General features: G+C 39.4%; 1 protein-coding gene and 1 pseudogene across 2 annotated transcripts in view; both read right to left on the reverse strand.

Moving 5' to 3' along the window:
* The window catches only part of LOC143667035 (olfactory receptor 13C9-like), a 713,098-nt gene that overhangs the window by 271,701 nt on the left and 423,416 nt on the right, over positions 1–17,981 (reverse strand). The window lies entirely within an intron of this gene.
* LOC143655800 (olfactory receptor 13F1-like) lies at positions 4,340–11,526 on the reverse strand (annotated as a pseudogene).

Raw genomic sequence — 17,981 nt, forward strand, 5'->3', positions numbered from 1 at the left:
GCACACTGCTGGCCATCAGTCATTAACTCTAACCTCCCAGTGTTTTATTCCCCCTCTGACATGAGGAGGGCGTGGCTTACAACCCATATGTCCTGGATTCAGAGCTCTACTGTGATAACTTCAGCACACGTTACTGTCAACATTCTTCAGTGCACAAGTGTCTACTTTTCTGAAAGGACATTTCTACCTCTGGTGCCTGTGATATCCCTCGACACTGTTAATAAAAATATAGAGTGTCCAGCTTCAGGTGAAGTAAACACCAAGGATTTGCTGCCTCACTCATAGCTTGATGTTGGCTGATTGCTTCCATATCAATCCTTGAGTAACCATTAAGACAACTCTTCACTCGGCCCAAGAAATTCACTTCTTTCACTTCATAGTTTAAAGGAAGAGTCTCTAGAAATACAGAGAAGGAAGGTTGATGCCATTAATTGTTTCCCAAGTCCTTCACCAGGCAAAACAAAACAAAAGTAGAAAGAAAAAGCATCACTAATGTTTCTAAATGAGATCATTTGGTTTCTACTGATGGAATCTAAATTTCTCTCTCTATTCAGAAAAGCAACAAATGTATTTGGAAGCTCTATTGAGGCAATTGTGGTGTTGTAGTAAAAAACATTGGTTTTGAGTTCAGTATTACAGATTTGAAGCCACAAGCTCTGCAACTTCATAAGAATTTCTTTGGTTCTGAGAGCCTCACTTCTGAGGCTACAGCAAAAGAAGAGTAAAACAAGAATTCTCAGAACAGTTATCCTGTGAGATTTTGCTGATAACAACCTAAAACTTAATACACAACTTTATGTATTTAACTGCTAGAAACCTGATGAGAGAGAAAATGGGTACAACACAGCAGCCTTCCCCAGCTTCTCCCTTTCCTTCCAGACTCCATTGATGTTCAGCTTCTGGTTTTTCCCTCTGGACTTCTCTTTGTCTGTGAGCTTCCCTATAAGGCCTTCAGCAACAGGATTAAGACCCACCCTGATAAAATTGGGCCACACTTTAACTGAAGTAACCTCATCAAAAGGTCCTACTTACAATGGGTTCACACCCACAGGAATGAATTAAGTTTCAGAACAGATTTTTCTAGGGTACATACCTCTAAACCACCACGCTCTGGCAGACAGCATATTTTTTCATAAATTCTGACATGGACTATTCTTATGGCCTTAATTTGAGGGCAACATACTAAAAACATTAATTGATAAGGTTCAGGCTCTTCTTTTTAGTTTTCCGAGTCAGTTTCCCATAATTCTCATATGATGAGAATCATGCAGTTTTATATCGAAGATGCAGATTAGCTCATCTCTTCCCTGGATATTCTGATTTGGTGGATATAGTTTGAGATGTACATAATGGTTTCAGCCAACCCAGGTCATCCTTATTTTCAGGCTGGCTTGGAAAAGTTTTAGGAGAGCATAAAACAAGTAAAGTAGTATAGGTATTAATATGTCCTTAGATGTGTGGGAAATTATAGAACTATAAAAAGGACCATATCACCTCTCTTTCTCTAAGCTGACACAGCAAGTGAACTCACTGCCCTTCCCTCTCTACAGGGAACATGACTCCCAGGGGTGTAAACCTCCCTGGCAATGTGGGACAGAAATCCTGGGATGAGTTGGGACTTGGCATCAAGGGATTGAGAAAACCTTCTTGACCAAAAAGGGGAAGAGAGAAATGATACAAAATAAAGTGTCAGTGACTGAGAGATTTCAGAGTTGAGAGGTTATCCTGGAGGTTATTCTTATGCATTATGTAGATATCCCTTTTTAGTGTATGGTGTATTAGAGTGGCTAGAGGGAAGTACCTAAAACTGTAGAGCTGTGTTCCAGTAGCCATGTTTCTTGAAGATGATTGTATAATGATATAGCTTTTACTATATGTGAAAATCACAATCTGTGCCTAATGCTCCTTTCATCTATTGTATGGTCAGATGAGTAAAAATTATGGATAAAAAATAAACAAATAATAACGGGAGCAAAGGTTAAAATAAATTGGGTAAATGGAAATTTTACTGGTCAATAAGAGGGAGGGGTGAAGGGTATGGTATGCATGAGTTTTTTCTTTTTTCTACTTTATTGCTTATTTTGGAGTGGAGCAAATGTTCAAAGAAATGATCATGGTGATGAATATACAATCATGTGATGATATTGTGAGCCATCGATTGTATGCCATGTATGGAATGTTTGTATGTTTTTATGTTGTTTTATTAATAAAAATATTTTTAAAAAAGGATCACATAAGAAATCATGTAAAATTTTAACATAAAGAAAAACAAAACAGAAATATTTCAAACACTATTCATCAAGAATCTAGTGCCATGAATAAGTTCTCATTTACTATGTGATTGCAAAAGCAAGAGTTTATTTCCTGTGAGCTCACATGAATTCATTTCAAGGTGGTACATGGGGGTAGGTCACAAAGCAATGAACTTCACGACATTGGAATCAAGGTTGCTGTGGCATAATTTTATTCTTGGCCTGGTAGCTTAGTCTCTTTCTCTCCCTCCCTCGCCATTTTGGCACGTCCGGTTCTTCTAGACCTCTGAATTACAAACCTCACCGGCGACTAGTGATGATGCAGCCTTGTCTCTCTAACCCTATTGGCCTTCTCCTTAGTCCTCCACCTACCCAACATCCGCTGCTATGGGTACACTCAGGAACAGCATCTCTATGGTGCCTACAGACGTCACAGTCACTCATCTGTTCTCCCTGTGTGATTGGCTACCCTCCCCTGGAGTCCATGCCCTAACTCCGCCTCTCCTCAAACTGTATATGATCCGGGGCTCATCGAGCCTCGAGGTCTTTAGCTACTGGCAGCCCTGGCATAAGCGTCTACCAACAATAAAGCTACCTCGCTTCATGCCTTAATTGACTCAGCCTCCAGTCCTTCAGACCCGCAGTGGTCCCCTGCGCGCGCGCCTCAGACCCAGACCCTCGGCTCGAGCTCCCTCTGCGCCTGGCGGTTCTACTCCCTGAGCCCCCTCGGCAGGAAGAGTGCACCCTCGCTAGCCTAGCGGGACTTGCTCCCCGCAGGTTGCTCTTTGAGAGTTAAATTAACAAACTAATTGAAAAATTAATGTAAGTCCTTGTTAAATTTTCTACAAGGGATTGAACTTAATGACCCGTTGAAGTCAGTCACCTGTGTGAGTGAAACATTCAAAGGCACTGAACATAAATAGTACAAACAAAATATGAATTGGATGTTACCTCTGAGAAGCAAAACTGGAATGCAATTGCGGTTCTGTAAACTACAATGAAATGAACTGTTTTCTCTCTTGACAAAAAAATATTATAACAATGTGGGCTGCTCGACACAGAACGTAGAATAATGAAAAAGTAATCAAAACAAAACTCAAGATTACATATTCAACACCAACCATAAAAGACAGCAATATATATATTTGGATTGTGGAGACATTGCATGGAGGAAATGAGACTTACAGAAATAGAAAAGCCGAGGGCTGTCTCCAGGCCTATGATGACTATATGCCAAGGTAAAGCCATTTTTGTAAGGTCTTGCCTCCAGGCAGCTATTTGCCTTCCCCACATCCTTTGAAAACACTGAAAGATACAGTAATTGAAGAAAATTATACATGCACACTTGGAGCTGATGAGGCATAACATGTTAATTTCCATACCATATATACATGTGTTTCACCCACAAAAACAAATAGATAATTCCTTGAATATTTGTAGGCACAATGTATGTGATTATTTGAAATCAGAGTTTATTTAAAATTGCTATAGCAATTGGCTAGGTAATAGGCTTACTACAACTTTTTCCCCTTGAACCAAATAACTCAGCATCCAACTGGGGTCAGGGTTGTCTGACTGTGAGATTTTCAAGTAAGGATGAAAATTGGAGAGATTAAGATTCAATAGAACAGGAAAGTTACTATCTGAGGGGAAAAAACATTCTCATGTAAATAGGGCACTTGGATGAAGAAGACCACAGAAGTCTTCATCATTGGATTTTTTCTGCAAATCGTTTCTTCATTAACCCATTCACAACTGAACTATTCCTTGCAAGTTCTGTGTTGTTCAGGCTGTAACCTCCTTTAATAATGATCTACAATTGTCTCACCTCCCCTAAATCTAAAGCTCAGGTAGATTTGATCTACGTCAGACAGGGGCACCATTAGGATACCACTCTGAAAAAGAAGATGTGATGTGTTCACATGGAACTCATTTTATTCCCTAGCTCCAGTGAGGGTGGAAAAGACAAAGAAAAGCTCACCAATATGCAGGATCTGTGCAGTTATAATTTATGCAATTTTGTTCACACCAACTGATATGCAGATTTCTGAAAAATATTGGACATGATATAGATGTATATATTTGTTCTAATATGACTTGAGTATAGAAATTAAGATAGTACCAAAAGAATTTCTTGTCAGGGATTTTTTAACAGCCATTTTCACTTCTTTGTTCCATAGACTGCAGATGATAAGATTCAACATGTGGATTGATCCAGTAAGTACCAAAGCCATAAATTTATTTCCTGTGAATCTATACCTGAGGGCTTCAAGTTAATGGAGATAGCTGTGCTGTAGATCAAAACCATGACAGTCAGGTGGGTTTCACACATTGAAAAGGCTTTGCTTCTTCCATCCAGTGACCTTATTCTTAGGATGTTGGAGAGGATTAAGGCATAGGAGATATAGATTAGGAGCACTGGTATGGAAAGGAGAAGTATGATAACCACCAGCATGATTAAGTGTGCCATGGAGATGTCTACACAAACTAGTTTCAAGATAGCCAGAATTTCATAAATTAAATTATTAGTGATCCTATTACCACAGAGAGAAAGCTGTAGCACAGATGCAGCAGATGCCACCAGGGCAGTGAGGCAACCGGTCAAGAGCCAACTGCCATCTGCACACAGACCTTTCTATTCATGGGAATGCAGATGGCCACATACCGGTCATAGGCCATCGTGGACAGGAGCACACACTCGGTAGAACCCATAGCAAGGGAGAAGTACATCTGAGCAGCACATCCTAAGAATGATGTAGTGTTTGTCCCTGAAACAAAGTTAACCAGCATTGGAGTAAGAGCAGAAGAGGTGTACCAGATGTCCACAAAGGAGAGGTTGCTGAGGAAGAAGTACATGGGGGTGTTGCCCAGAAATGTGATCAAATACATCAGCAGGCATAGCACAAATATAAGAATCTCAACTTTAGGGTAGTAAGAAAACCCCAAGAAGACAAAACTTGTTAAAGATGTTCAATTTGCTTGGAATATTTTATTCTGTTCTATTCATCTTTTTATATGCATGGAAGGATTAACAGTACACACTATATGGAAAACAACCCTCCCCCATTTTCTTGTATTTTCACTTAATATCAATGTGTGGACTCTGATGGAAGGCTTCCTAACATGGTGATAGTAATAGAAATAAATGTTTGGGACTTCCGGAGAAGATGGCGACTTAGTAAGACGCGCGGGTCTTAGTTCCTCCTTCAGAAAAGCAACTAAAGAAACAGAAACAATACGAAACAGCTCCCGGAGTCACGACAGAGACCAAAAAGACAGCGTACCCCCATTCTGGAACGGCTGAACGGGCAGGGAGATTCCTCTGCGGTGAGATACCCGAGGGGTGCGCATTTTCCCGGCTGGGGCGGCTGGCGACTGGGGTCCCCTCCACGCACGTGGCTCCCCGGTCTGACTGGGAATGTTGGATAGCGGGGCCCTCCCGTCACGCTTGGCGTCTGGGGCCAGCTGGGCAATTTGGACCGGCACTCCCCCAAGCCGCGGCGGCCAGCGATCCCCGCCTCCACGCGCAGTTTCCCGGGCCGACTGCCCCACAGACAGACGAGCGCCACGAGCACCACCTACTGGGCAGAAAAAGAAAAACAGAGCCCAGAGATTTCACAGAAAAACCTTTCAACCAGCTGGGTCCCACACCCAGGGAAATCTGATCAAATGCCCAGACATCAGCAGAAAATAATGGATGACGCTCGGAAAATTGAAGATATGGCCCAGTCAAAGGAACAAACTAATAGTTCAAACGAGATACAGGAACTGAGACAACTAATGCTGAATATACGAACAGAAATGGAAAAACTCTTCAAAAACCAAATCAATAAATTAAGGGAGGACATGAAGAAGACATGGGCTGAACAAAAAGAAGAAATAGAAAATCTGAAAAAACAAATCACAGAACTTATGGGAGTGAAGGACAAAGAAGAAAAAATGGAAAAAACAATGGATACCTACAATGGTAGATCAAAAGAGACAGAAGCTACAATTAGTGAACTGGAGGATGGAACATCTGAATTCCAAAAAGAAACAGAAACTATAGGGAAAAGAATGGAAAAACTTGAGCAGGGGATCAGGGAACTGAATGACAATATGAAGCGCACAAATATACGTGTTGTGGGTGTCCCAGAAGGAGAAGAGAAGGGAAAAGGAGGAGAAAAACTAATGGAAGAAATTATCACTGAAAATTTCCCAACTCTTATGAAAGACCTAAATTTACAGATCCAAGAAGTGCAGCGCACCCCAAAGAGATTAGACCCAAATAGGCGTTCTCCAAGACATTTACTAGTTAGAATGTCAGAGGTCAAAGAGAAAGAGAGGATCTTGAAAGCAGCAAGAGAAAAACAATCTGTCACATACAAGGGAAACCCAATAAGACTATGTGTAGATTTCTCAGCAGAAACCATGGAAGCTAGAAGACAGTGGGATGATATATTTAAATTGCTAAAAGAGAAAAACTGCCAACCAAGACTCCTACATCCAGCAAAATTGTCCTTCAAAAATGAGGGAGAAATTAAAACATTCTCAGACAAAAAGTCACTGAGAGAATTTGTGACCAAGAGACCAGCTCTGCAAGAAATACTAAAGGGAGCACTAGAGTCAGATATGAAAAGACAGAAGAGAGAGGTATGGAGTAAAGCATAGAAAGAAGGAAAGTCAGATATGATATATATAATACAAAAGCCAAAATGGTAGAGGAAAATATTATCCCAACAGTAATAACACTAAAAGTTAATGGACTGAATTTCCCAATCAAAAGACATAGAATGGCAGAATGGATTACGACCCAGCAATACCACTGCTAGGTATCTACTCAAAGGACTTAAGGGCAAAGACACAGACGGACATTTGCACACCAGTGTTTATAGCAGCATTACCTACAATTGCAAAGAGATGGAAACAGCCAAAATGTCCATCAACAGACGAGTGGCCAAACAAACTGTGGCGTATACCTACAATGGAATATTATGCAGCTTTAAGACAGACTAAACTTATGAAGCATGTAATAACATGGATGGACCTAGAGAACATTATGCTGAGTGAGTCTAGCCCAAAACTAAAGGACAAATACTGTATGGTCCCACTGATGTGAACCGACATTTGAGAATCAGCTTGGAATATATCATTGGTAACAGAGACCAGCAGGAGTTAGAAACAGGGTAAGATAATGGGTAATTGGAGCTGAAGGGATACAGACTGTGCAACAGGACTAGATACAAAAACTCAAAAATGGACAGCACAATAATACCTAAGTGTAATGTAACTAGGTTGGAACACTGAATGAAGCTGCACCTGAAATATGGTTTTTTGTTTGTTTGTTTGTGTGTTTGTATCTTTTGTTTTTATTTTTTTCTTTTTCCTTTTTATATATATATTTTTTATTAGTATTATTATTTTAATTCTCTTCTCTATATTAACATTCTATATCTTTTTCTGCTGTTTTGCTAGTTCTTTTCCTAAATCGATGCAAATGTACTAAGAAATGATGATCATACATCTATGTGATGATACTAAGAATTACTGAGTGCATGTGTAGAATGGAATGATTTCTAAATGCTGTGTTAATTTCTTTTCTTTTTTTTGATTAATAAAAAAATTAAAAGAAAAGAAATAAATGTTTGAAGGAATCTCTCATTAATAAACAAATGTCAAGCATGAAATCTGTGCTGGTTTGAAAGGAAGTATGTACTCCAGAAAAGCCATGTTTTAATCTAAATCCCATTTCGTAAAGACAGAATAACCCCTATTCAATACTGTATGTTTGAATCTGTAATTAGATCATCTCCCTGGAGATGTAACCCAATGAAGAATGATTGTCAAACTGGATTAGGGAGATGTGTCTCCACCCATTTGGGTGGGTCTTGATTCACTTACTGGAGTCCTATAAAAGAGGAAACATTTTGGAGAATGGGAGTTTCAGAGAGAGCAGAGAATGCTGCAGCACCACAAAGCAGAATGTCCACAAGCCAGTGACCTTTGGAAATGAAGAAGGAAAACACCTCCTGGGAGCTTCATGAAACCAGAAGCCAGGAGAGAAAGTTAGCAGGTGACACACGTTCACCATGTTCCCTTCCAGCTGAGAGAGAAACTGACTGTGTTCGCCATGTTGCCTTCTCACTTGAGAGAGAAATCCTGAAGTTCATCGGCCTTCTTGAACCAAGGTATCTTTCCCTGGATTCCTTTGATTGGACATTTCTATAGACTTGCTTTAATTGGGACATTTTCTCAACCTTAGAACTATAAACTAGCAACTTATTAAATTCCCCTTTTTAAAAGTCATTCTGTTTCTGGTATATTGCATTCCAGCAGCTAGCAAACTAGAACAAAATCTGCAAATAAAAAATCCTTGTTCTGTCATTTTTCCTCCAAGACTTTCCTTAGATATTGCTGTGAGGGCATTTTTCATAAATATCTGATGAAAAAAGGGAGAAGAAGCAATCTTATGCTGTCTTTCTTCCAAACCCAGATTTGTAACTCATCTATGATTATGTTATCCATTGATCTCTGGAACATTGGAATGATTTTCTTCCCCTGATTTGGTAAAATTTTATCCACTTTGGAGATATTCTACTTTCCAATTTAATTTAATCTTCAGGCATTCATGTACATCTGTCTGAGATACTTTGAAAGATTCATCGAATAAAAGAAATTATAGATTTCTACAGCCACAGATTAATTTACTGAAAACTTTTGATATTTAGTTATAAATCCAGAGCTTCCTTCTCAAACCTAGGAAAATGATGACAGATATTCTCAGGGAAGCAGATAGATAGCAGAGATTTCTTTCATGTTGCAAGACTTGCCTTGAAGTCTATGGTTCATTACATCCTCCAAAGGGCACATTGTTTACACTACAAGACAATTTAAATTATTTGTTGGCTGTGAGACATTTCCAATTTATGCAACAAATTAAAGTTAGAAAACTATTCATGCAGGATCATAATTTCTGTAATTCCAGGGACAACATCCCACAGATCCAATTAGACTCAATAGCTGGTTTATTGAAATTGAAATATTACTCAATAGGAAGAAAACTTGTTCCTGTCTATACCGTGTTTGTGAAGGTGAACTTTGCTCTTCACTGTCATGAAAGTCAATCATGTTGACTAATTTCTACAACATTAAGGAGAATAGTGTTGGCAGTTTCTCCTTCATCTTGAGGGTAGGTGTATTAGTTAGGGTTCTCTAGAGAAACAGAATCAACAGGAAATATTTGTAAATATAAAAATTATAAAAGTGTCTCATAACTATGGAAACGTAGAGTCCAAAAGCTGTAAGGCAGACTGTGAGGCTGACAATTCTGATACAGGGTCTGGATGAACTCCACAGGAGATGCTTGCTGGCCAAAGCAGGAAGAGAGCCTGTCTCTTCTGAATTCTCCTTAAAAGGCTTCCAGTGATTGGATTAAGCATCACTCTTTGCAGAAGACACTCCCCTTGGCTGATTGCAAATGGAATCAGCAGTGGATGTAGTCGATGTGAACATGATTTAATTCTATGAAATGTCCTCATGGCAACAGACATGCCAGCACTTGGCCACCAGACAAACAGGTACCACCGCTTGGCCAAGTTGACACATGACCCTGACCATGACAGTAGGTATCATAATATGTATCACATCATGTACGTTAAATGGATCCCACCAAATATGGGGGTGTATGAGCTTGAGGAATTCCTCTATGGTTCATCATACCTCAAAGAGAAAATTATGAGAAGGGATGAAGAATGCAGGTCTTTTCCTTCAAGAAGAACCCCTTTTGGAAGGTAGTTCCATTGAATGGCCCCTTGGCCATTTAGAAACCTGGAGAAAGCACTGCTTATTTGAGTTGTGTTTTATAATCCCTGTAGACACTTATCCATTTCCCTACTGAGTTGCTTAGGGTGCATGTAGTGCCTGTGTGGGGAGAGCATGTAGTTATTTCATCACTAGTATGGATATAAAAAGTATCCATAATTGATATACGACCCAGTACAATTCAAGGTGAGTTATAATTATAATTGGTGTATTAGTTTTTTAAAGTTGCTGGACTGCGATATACCATAAATGGAATTGCTTTTCCCAAGGGAATTTATTAAGTTACAAGTTTACAGTTCTACGGCCATAAAATATCTAAACTGAGGCATCCAGAGAAACTAAGATATCTTGACTCAAGAAAGCCTGATCTGGGAAGGCATGTGGCTGGCATCTGTTGGTTCTTGTTCCTGGTTCCATTGCTTCCATCTTCTAAGGCCAGTGGTTTCCTTTCTAAGTATCTCTGGGCCTTCACTTAGCTCCTCTGATACACAGCTCTGGGTTCTGGCTTACTAAGCATCTCACAGAAAGGCACATGGCAATGTTTGCAGGGCTTTGCATCTCCAGACATCCATGTTTTTGCATCTGGTCTCTCTGTCAGCACTTCAAGTGTCTGTGTCTCCTAGGGCTTCTGCATTTCCAATCTTCTGTTTCTGCTTCTGCATCTGAGGTGTCTCCAAAATGTTTCCTCTTTTTAAAGACTCCAGCAAACTAATCAAGGCCCACTTTGAATGGGCAGAGTCACATTTCCATCTAATCAGAAGGTCACACCCACAATTTGCATGTCACATCTCCATGAAGATAATTTAACTAAAGGTTTCCACTATACAAAATTGAATTAGGATTAAAAGAATTGGTTGCCCCCACAAGATTGGACCTGATTAAAGACATGGCTTTTCTGAGGTACTTAATAGTTTCAAACTAGCACATTCTACCATCTAGACCCTAAAAAGTCATGTTCTTTCCATATACAAAATATATTCACATCATTTTGATATTACAAATGCCTTGAAATATTTCAATAACAATACAAATACAATACCAAGTCAGAAGCAGTACAGATCTCATCAAAGTTAGTTACAGGTATGGTTTGTCCTAAGGCAAATTTCTCCTCTGGCTGTGGTCCTGTGAAACTCAAAACAAGGTATCTGTTTCCAATATACAAAGGATGAACAGTCATATAATACATATTCTCATTGCTATAGAGAGAAATTGAAATGTAGAAAGAGAGGTCACTGGACCAAAACAGTTCTGAAAACCCACAGGGCAAACTCCACTGGATCTCATAGTCTGAAAGTCATTCATCCTCAGGGCTTTAGAAAGTGGCAGTCCCAACCTTTCCAAGGGCTTACACTGCAGCCCTGCTGTCTTCAAATGCTGGGGTGACTATTGCAACATTGGGGTGCATTGAGGGGACCACCTTTCTCTAGGCTTTACCATTTCCAAGCATCAGGGCAACACCCAGGTTCTCTACCATGTCTGGGACATATGCTCAACCTCTCCAGAGCAAAGGGGCAATCATCAGGCTCTTCCCAATCACCAGTTTATGTGCTTCACCCCATCTGAGACCTAGGGCACTGAAACTTTTCCCTAACATTGAGGTGTAAGGCCTGCCCTCTTGACTGCATGGATGTATCTGCTTTCCTGTCCTGAGACTTCTTGGCTCCAGACTTTAGTTTCTGTAGCTTTTTTTTTTTTGAAGTCATTTTTCCTTCAGTTTGCCCCTTTTCTGTCCCTTTTAGTCCAGACATGCAATGGTTCCATTCATACAGATCTTGCAAAAATTTTATTGATTTACATGTAGCACACAGGGATCAAAGACATCAGAAAATAGGACTTTACACAGATCCTTTCTAGATAACTTCTTCTCTAATTCTGGCTTTTCTTAAATGACTGCCTAGGTCCATGTTTGGTTAAATCTTCACGTGTGTCACTAGCCTCCAGAATTTTACTTGCTGGGAGCCCAGAATTTTTCAGACCATCAATTTCTGTTCTCTTTTTGTCCAAGAGTTCGGTTCTCAACTTCTCTCTTTTTTGTCACATTTTATTATAGTGTGCAAGGAGCAGCCAGGCTGCACTTTCCACATTTAATTGGGAAATTTCTTCTGTTAAATATCCAAGTTCATCACTCTCAAATTCTGCCCAGTACCAGCACTTAATTTGGCCAAATTCTCTACCACTTTAAAACAAGGACCACCTTCCTTCCAGTTTGCAGTGACAGGGTCATCATTTCTTCAAGGCCTCGCTGGAAGCACTGCTAGCATCCATATTTCTACCAACAGTCTCTTCAAAGCATCCTAGGACTTCTCTATCAAGGTCCTCACAACTCTTCCATAATTTTGCCCTTATTGCATTTAAAAAGCCATTCTAACATTTTTGGTATTTGCAAAACAACACAGCAGCCTAATTCTCTGGTATCAAAATCTGTATTAGTTTGTTAATGCTGCTGGAATGCAATATATCAGAAATGGAATGGCTTTTAAAAAGTGAATTTGTTAGGTTACAAGTTTACATTTCTAAGGTCATTAAAATGTCCAAACTAAAGTATCCAGAGAATGATACCTTGATTCAAGAAAGTCTAATCTGGGACGGCACGTAGTTGGCATCTGCTGAGCCTTCTTCCCAATTCCATTGTTTCCAGCTTCTGAGGCCAGTGGTTTCCCCTCTAAGCATCAATAGGCCTTCACTTAGCTCTTCTGGAACACAACTCTGGGTTCTGGCTTGCTTAGCATCTCATGGGAAGGCACATGGTGATGTTTGCTAAACTCTGAATCTCCAAACGTCCATATCTAGGCATCTGCTCTCTGTCAGCACTCCAACCATCTGTGTCTCCTATGGCTTCTGAATTTCCAAACTTTTGATGTTTCTCCAAATGTTTCCTCTTTTAAAGGACCCCAGTAAACTAACCAAGACCACCTTGAATAGGCGGAGGCACCTCTCCATCTAATCAAAAGGACCACACCCACAATTGAGCACATCACATCTCCTTGGAGATTATCTAATCAAAAGTTTCTGCCCTCAGAGTTGGATCAGGATTAAAAGAATCGGCTCCCTCCACAAGATTGGATCAGGGTAAAGACATGTCGGTAAAGAATTGGGGCTCACCTTGAAATGGATAGATAGGTCATATATCAATTGAAAAACCTAATCAAAAGGTTCCACCTACAATAGGTCTACACCTACAAGAATGGATTAAAAGAACATGGCCATTTCTGGGATATATAACAGCTGCTAACCAGTACAACTTAATACAAACAGTTGTGAATAGAAAAAGAGACTGATGACATCTTTATCCAGAGCCCAAAACCCACCAGCTTTCCACTAAATTCCTTAATCCAATACTCCTGTCAACTCATTTGTTGGATAAGTGTACACACATGTTTATAGTTCCTGAACTGAATCATGGATGCTGACCTCATAGTATTGGGGTAAGGATCGTCAGGGAGCATTGCTTTAAGTCTGACCATAATGATAAGGGTAGACACCAGGGACTAAGACTGATGAAGGCTGTTCAACTAACTTTCTGCTATATAAGAATATTGCACTGAAAACAAAATGCACAAACTTTGAAAACCAAAGTACAGAATTTCACTGAGCTCAGGTAGCATTAATGCAGAGAAGCACCAAAAGGAGTTTTTGCTCAAAAGGCTGGGTTTGGATAAGCAGTTTATATGGCTTTTTAGGATGAAAGAAGAATATGGGGGGGGGGGGCGGTGGGACTGAAGAGGGGCAAGGGAGATGTGAATTGCCTGGAGAAGTGCCCTTAGGTTACAGCCCATTAGTCAGCAACCTTGCAAGCAGGATGTTTGTGTAAGGCTATGGTTGAAGATTTAGAGACTTGCTGGCATCAGTTTGACTTGTTTATTAAAGTTTTTCTCTCCTAGCAAGGGCAGGGGTTTCTATCAGCACTGCAAGGGACCTTTGACAGGTCAGCTTACCTCAAATTCCCTATTTCTTCTTTGTCGTTTCCTGAGTAAAATGGGGGCTCAAGCATCTCAGAATGTTTAATAAAGCTATTTACCATCCCAATTTCACATTCCCTCCTTTTGGTTGAGGGAGTCTCAGAACTGTGAAGACCAAGAGGGATAATCTTGTTGACTAAGGCTTTATAAGGTAGGGACCTGAGTGAAATGCAAATAAATTTTAGTGGCTTTTAGTCTTGAGACACAAAGTCCATAAGCCATTGAAAGATTACTGTGTTAAGGAGGAACAGAAGCACAAGTATAGTTAGAGGAAGATTAGGGAGAATGGGAGAATATTACTATGTTACAATTTACCCCATCCCAACGCTCTTACAATCTTGATTCATTGACTCCACTCTTACAATCTTGACTCATTGACTCTTCTTCCACAAGAAGGAAATCTTTAAGGCTCTGAGATGAGATGCCTCAATTCATAAACAGAAAAGCTGGGGTAAAAGGAAACCTTGGGCTTAAGAGTTAGTAAAAATTCCTTCTACTTCATCACTTCAATGTGTCATATAGATCAGCAGATTATCCTCACTGAAAATTGGTTTACTCATTTGATTCATCTGAAAGATCCTTATCAGAGTGGCTGTGAGACATACAGACATTTTGTGGGAAGCAACCAACACAGTACTTTCTATATAGTAAATGCACAATTATTATTCAACTTCTCTCCCTTGAATGGATTTCTATTTGCCTCTTGAATCCTCCTCCTTTCTTTCTTTGTCCCTTTCTCAGAGTTTCTCCCCTTACTTGATTATGGCAATATCTTTGCTATTCTTTCCTCATTTAGACAATACTCCGTGTAACTTAAACAAATGGCTGAAAATAAGAAAAGAGACTGACTGACATATGCCTCCAGAGCCTGTCCACCCCATTCTCCAACTCTCTTCTAAATTTCTTTATTCAGTACTCCTCTGAACTCAATGTTACGTAAGTGTCTTATGTATTCGATAGATGTAGACACATGCTTGTAGTTCCAGAAGTGAATCATGTATGTTGACCTTATTGTATTTGGAGGAAGGGTCAGCAGGGAGCATTTTTTAAGTCTAACTATCAAATTTGGGGTGGTCGCCAGTGACTAAGACTGATGAATTCTACTCAACCGATGTGCTGCTTTATAGGAAGCAATAATTTACAATTCTACTTTAGAGAGAGCTCAAAGAACTCTGAACAAAGAGAAACTCTGAACTTCCATGGAATTTATTATATAGAAGAGAAAGCCAAACATCTTGGCAAGCTTCCTGGCACTTATAAATCTCTAGTCTTCCCTAACTCTGTTAATAGCGAAAAAACTCATTCATGGACTTAGGCCAAAAATAAAACTTGTCTGTGACTCCTTTCCTCTCTGTTACCCTATATTCAATACAAAATAAAGTCAAGACCCATCTGCCTGAAAAGAACATGCCAGGATTACAGCATCTGATCCTGGGGGACTATCTCATGACAGACTAGCTTGATCAGAATTACCCTTCAACCATGAACAATTATAAACACTGGTTGAAGTGTGAAAAATAACTCTGAGTGCCCTAGACATCAATCCAATTGGTCAGTACTGAAGGAGATTCATATTCCATGAAAGGAGAAGCACAATGGGTGTTTATATGGATTTTATATGTATTTCCCCTCAAGGGAAGCTGATCGAGCTCAAGCAAAAAGCAAGAGTTTTATTGAGCTGAGAAACAGGAAATCAGCATTTTGACTGTTGGAACAGTTGGAAGGAGAAATAATTTAAGTGGCAACTACCGACAGACAGACTGATATTATAAGCAAAATCTGCCTTCCAACACTTGGCTCACCTATGAATTGGGCATGTGCAGAGTGAGACTCCTTAGAACCCAGGAAATTATGACAATGGGAAGGCTGAAAGGGCTGGTCAGGGACACTTGCAACAGCTCGCTGCAGGGGAGACAGAGTTGGTGTTCAAGCCCCACCGGAATAAAGGGGCTTGGTAAATGCCTCCAGATTTCCACTGAAACCCTTGTGCTTTCTTTCTGCATCAGACAGGCACTCTGGCCCATAAGAATGAAGGTGGTTTCCTCATACATGGTGGAGGGAATAGGGAAAAGGAGGATTAAGGCGTACAAATTAATAAGCATCTCATTTCATACCACAGCAAGTAGTATAACTTACTTAATATTCTTCAAAGAGCTATGTATTATAGAGTGTGGGTTTATTTGCTATCAGTAATTCTTTATTCAGAGACAATCTGCAAATGGTATTCAACAGATAAGGTCTCTTTATCCAAGCAAATATCGTTAGTCTCTTTACTCATAGGTTCAGTTAATAAGAGCTTCAAAGGGTCATCTGCCTATTGCTTTCCACTTCCTACTTGGAGCATGCTCTGATAAAGAGGCAAATTTTTTTACCTCTTTCATCCATGAGCAAATGGGAATTCACTGTCATGAAGGTTTTACATTTTACAAGAGGTGATTTAACATAAATTTTTTAATGTAGAGTGATATAATTTAACAATGTGTACTATACTCCCAAAAGCAACCATTAAAGGTATGAGGAGAAAATACAGCAAAAAAGCTCATAGAGGGGACATAATAGCATAATAAGAATCACTTAAAACTTGATTAATTTTTAAAATGAAGATATAATGCATAAAAAACAAACCGTAAAATTGTAAAATTAAACAAAAACATATGAATCATTACATTATACATGAATGTGCTGAAGTCTCCAACTGAAAAATATGTATATGTGATACAGAAACTAAAATTTAATGACTCATCAAAGTGTGCAAATTTTATCACAAATTGTCTAGCCTCTCCATTACATCTTGACTAACCAGGTGATATCTGTTTGATGCGTTAAGAATAACCTCCAGGATAAACTCTCGACTCTGTTTGGAATCTCTCAGCCATTGACACTTTATTTTGTCTCATTTCACTCTTCCCCCTTTTGGTTGAGAAGGTTTTCTCAATCCCTTGATGCTGAGTCTCAGCTCATTCTAGGATTTCTGTCCCACGTTGCAAGGAAGGTCCACACCCATGGAAGTCATGTCCCATATAAACAGGGGAGGGCAGTGAATTTGTTTGTTGTGTTGGCTGGAGAGAGAGGCCACATCTGAGAAACAAAAGAGGTTCTCTTGGGGGCAACTCTTAGGCTTAATTTTAAGTAGGCTTGACCTATCCTTTGTGGGGTTAAGTTTCATATGAACAAGCCCTAAGATTGGGGGCTCAGCCTACTGCTTTGGTTGTCCCCACTGCTTGTGAGAATATCAAGAATTCAACTTGGGGAAGTTGAATTTTCCCCCTTTCTCACCACTCCCCCAAGGGGGCTTTGCAAATACTTTTTATTCACTGCTCAAATCAGTCTGGGATTTATTGGGGCATCACTCTGGGCAAACCAACAAAATCTCATGCCCTACTCAAGGTTCCATGTACTTTTGGTGTTCAGTTAAGCTGCCTACATAAGTTATATTAGGAAATGCACTAGTCAAAATATAAATTTTGTACCAAACATTTTTTTCTTTAATCTCACACATTAGTTAAAAATTTTAAATATTAATTACTATCTATTTTCAACACCCTGCAGTAATGACATTCCTATGTTCAAGAAGAGGGCTTTTACAACAGTTCTCTAGGGTCCCAAATAAAAAAGCTAGAAAAAGAAGAGTAATATAGCCCAAAGTAATTAGAATGAAACAAATGATAAAGATCAAAGTGGATATCATGAAAAAGAAGAAGAAAAGACAATAGAGCAAGCAACAGAGTCAAAACTAGGAAATTTGAAGAAATTGATAAATCTATAGCTGTTCTATGGTAATAAATGAATAACCTTACAAGTTAGAACTTCAAAAATGAAAAAGCAAATATCATTGTAGCTCCTATTTATATTTAAAGAAGAATAGGAAAATTTATTAACTGCTTTATACCAAGAAATCCAACATTGAGATTAAATGGATAAATTTCTGGAAAAGCACCACTTACCAAGACCAATACAACAAATATTAGAA

The sequence above is a fragment of the Tamandua tetradactyla genome, chromosome 2 (assembly GCF_023851605.1).
Source record: "Tamandua tetradactyla isolate mTamTet1 chromosome 2, mTamTet1.pri, whole genome shotgun sequence".
Taxonomy (NCBI): Eukaryota; Metazoa; Chordata; class Mammalia; order Pilosa; family Myrmecophagidae; genus Tamandua; species Tamandua tetradactyla.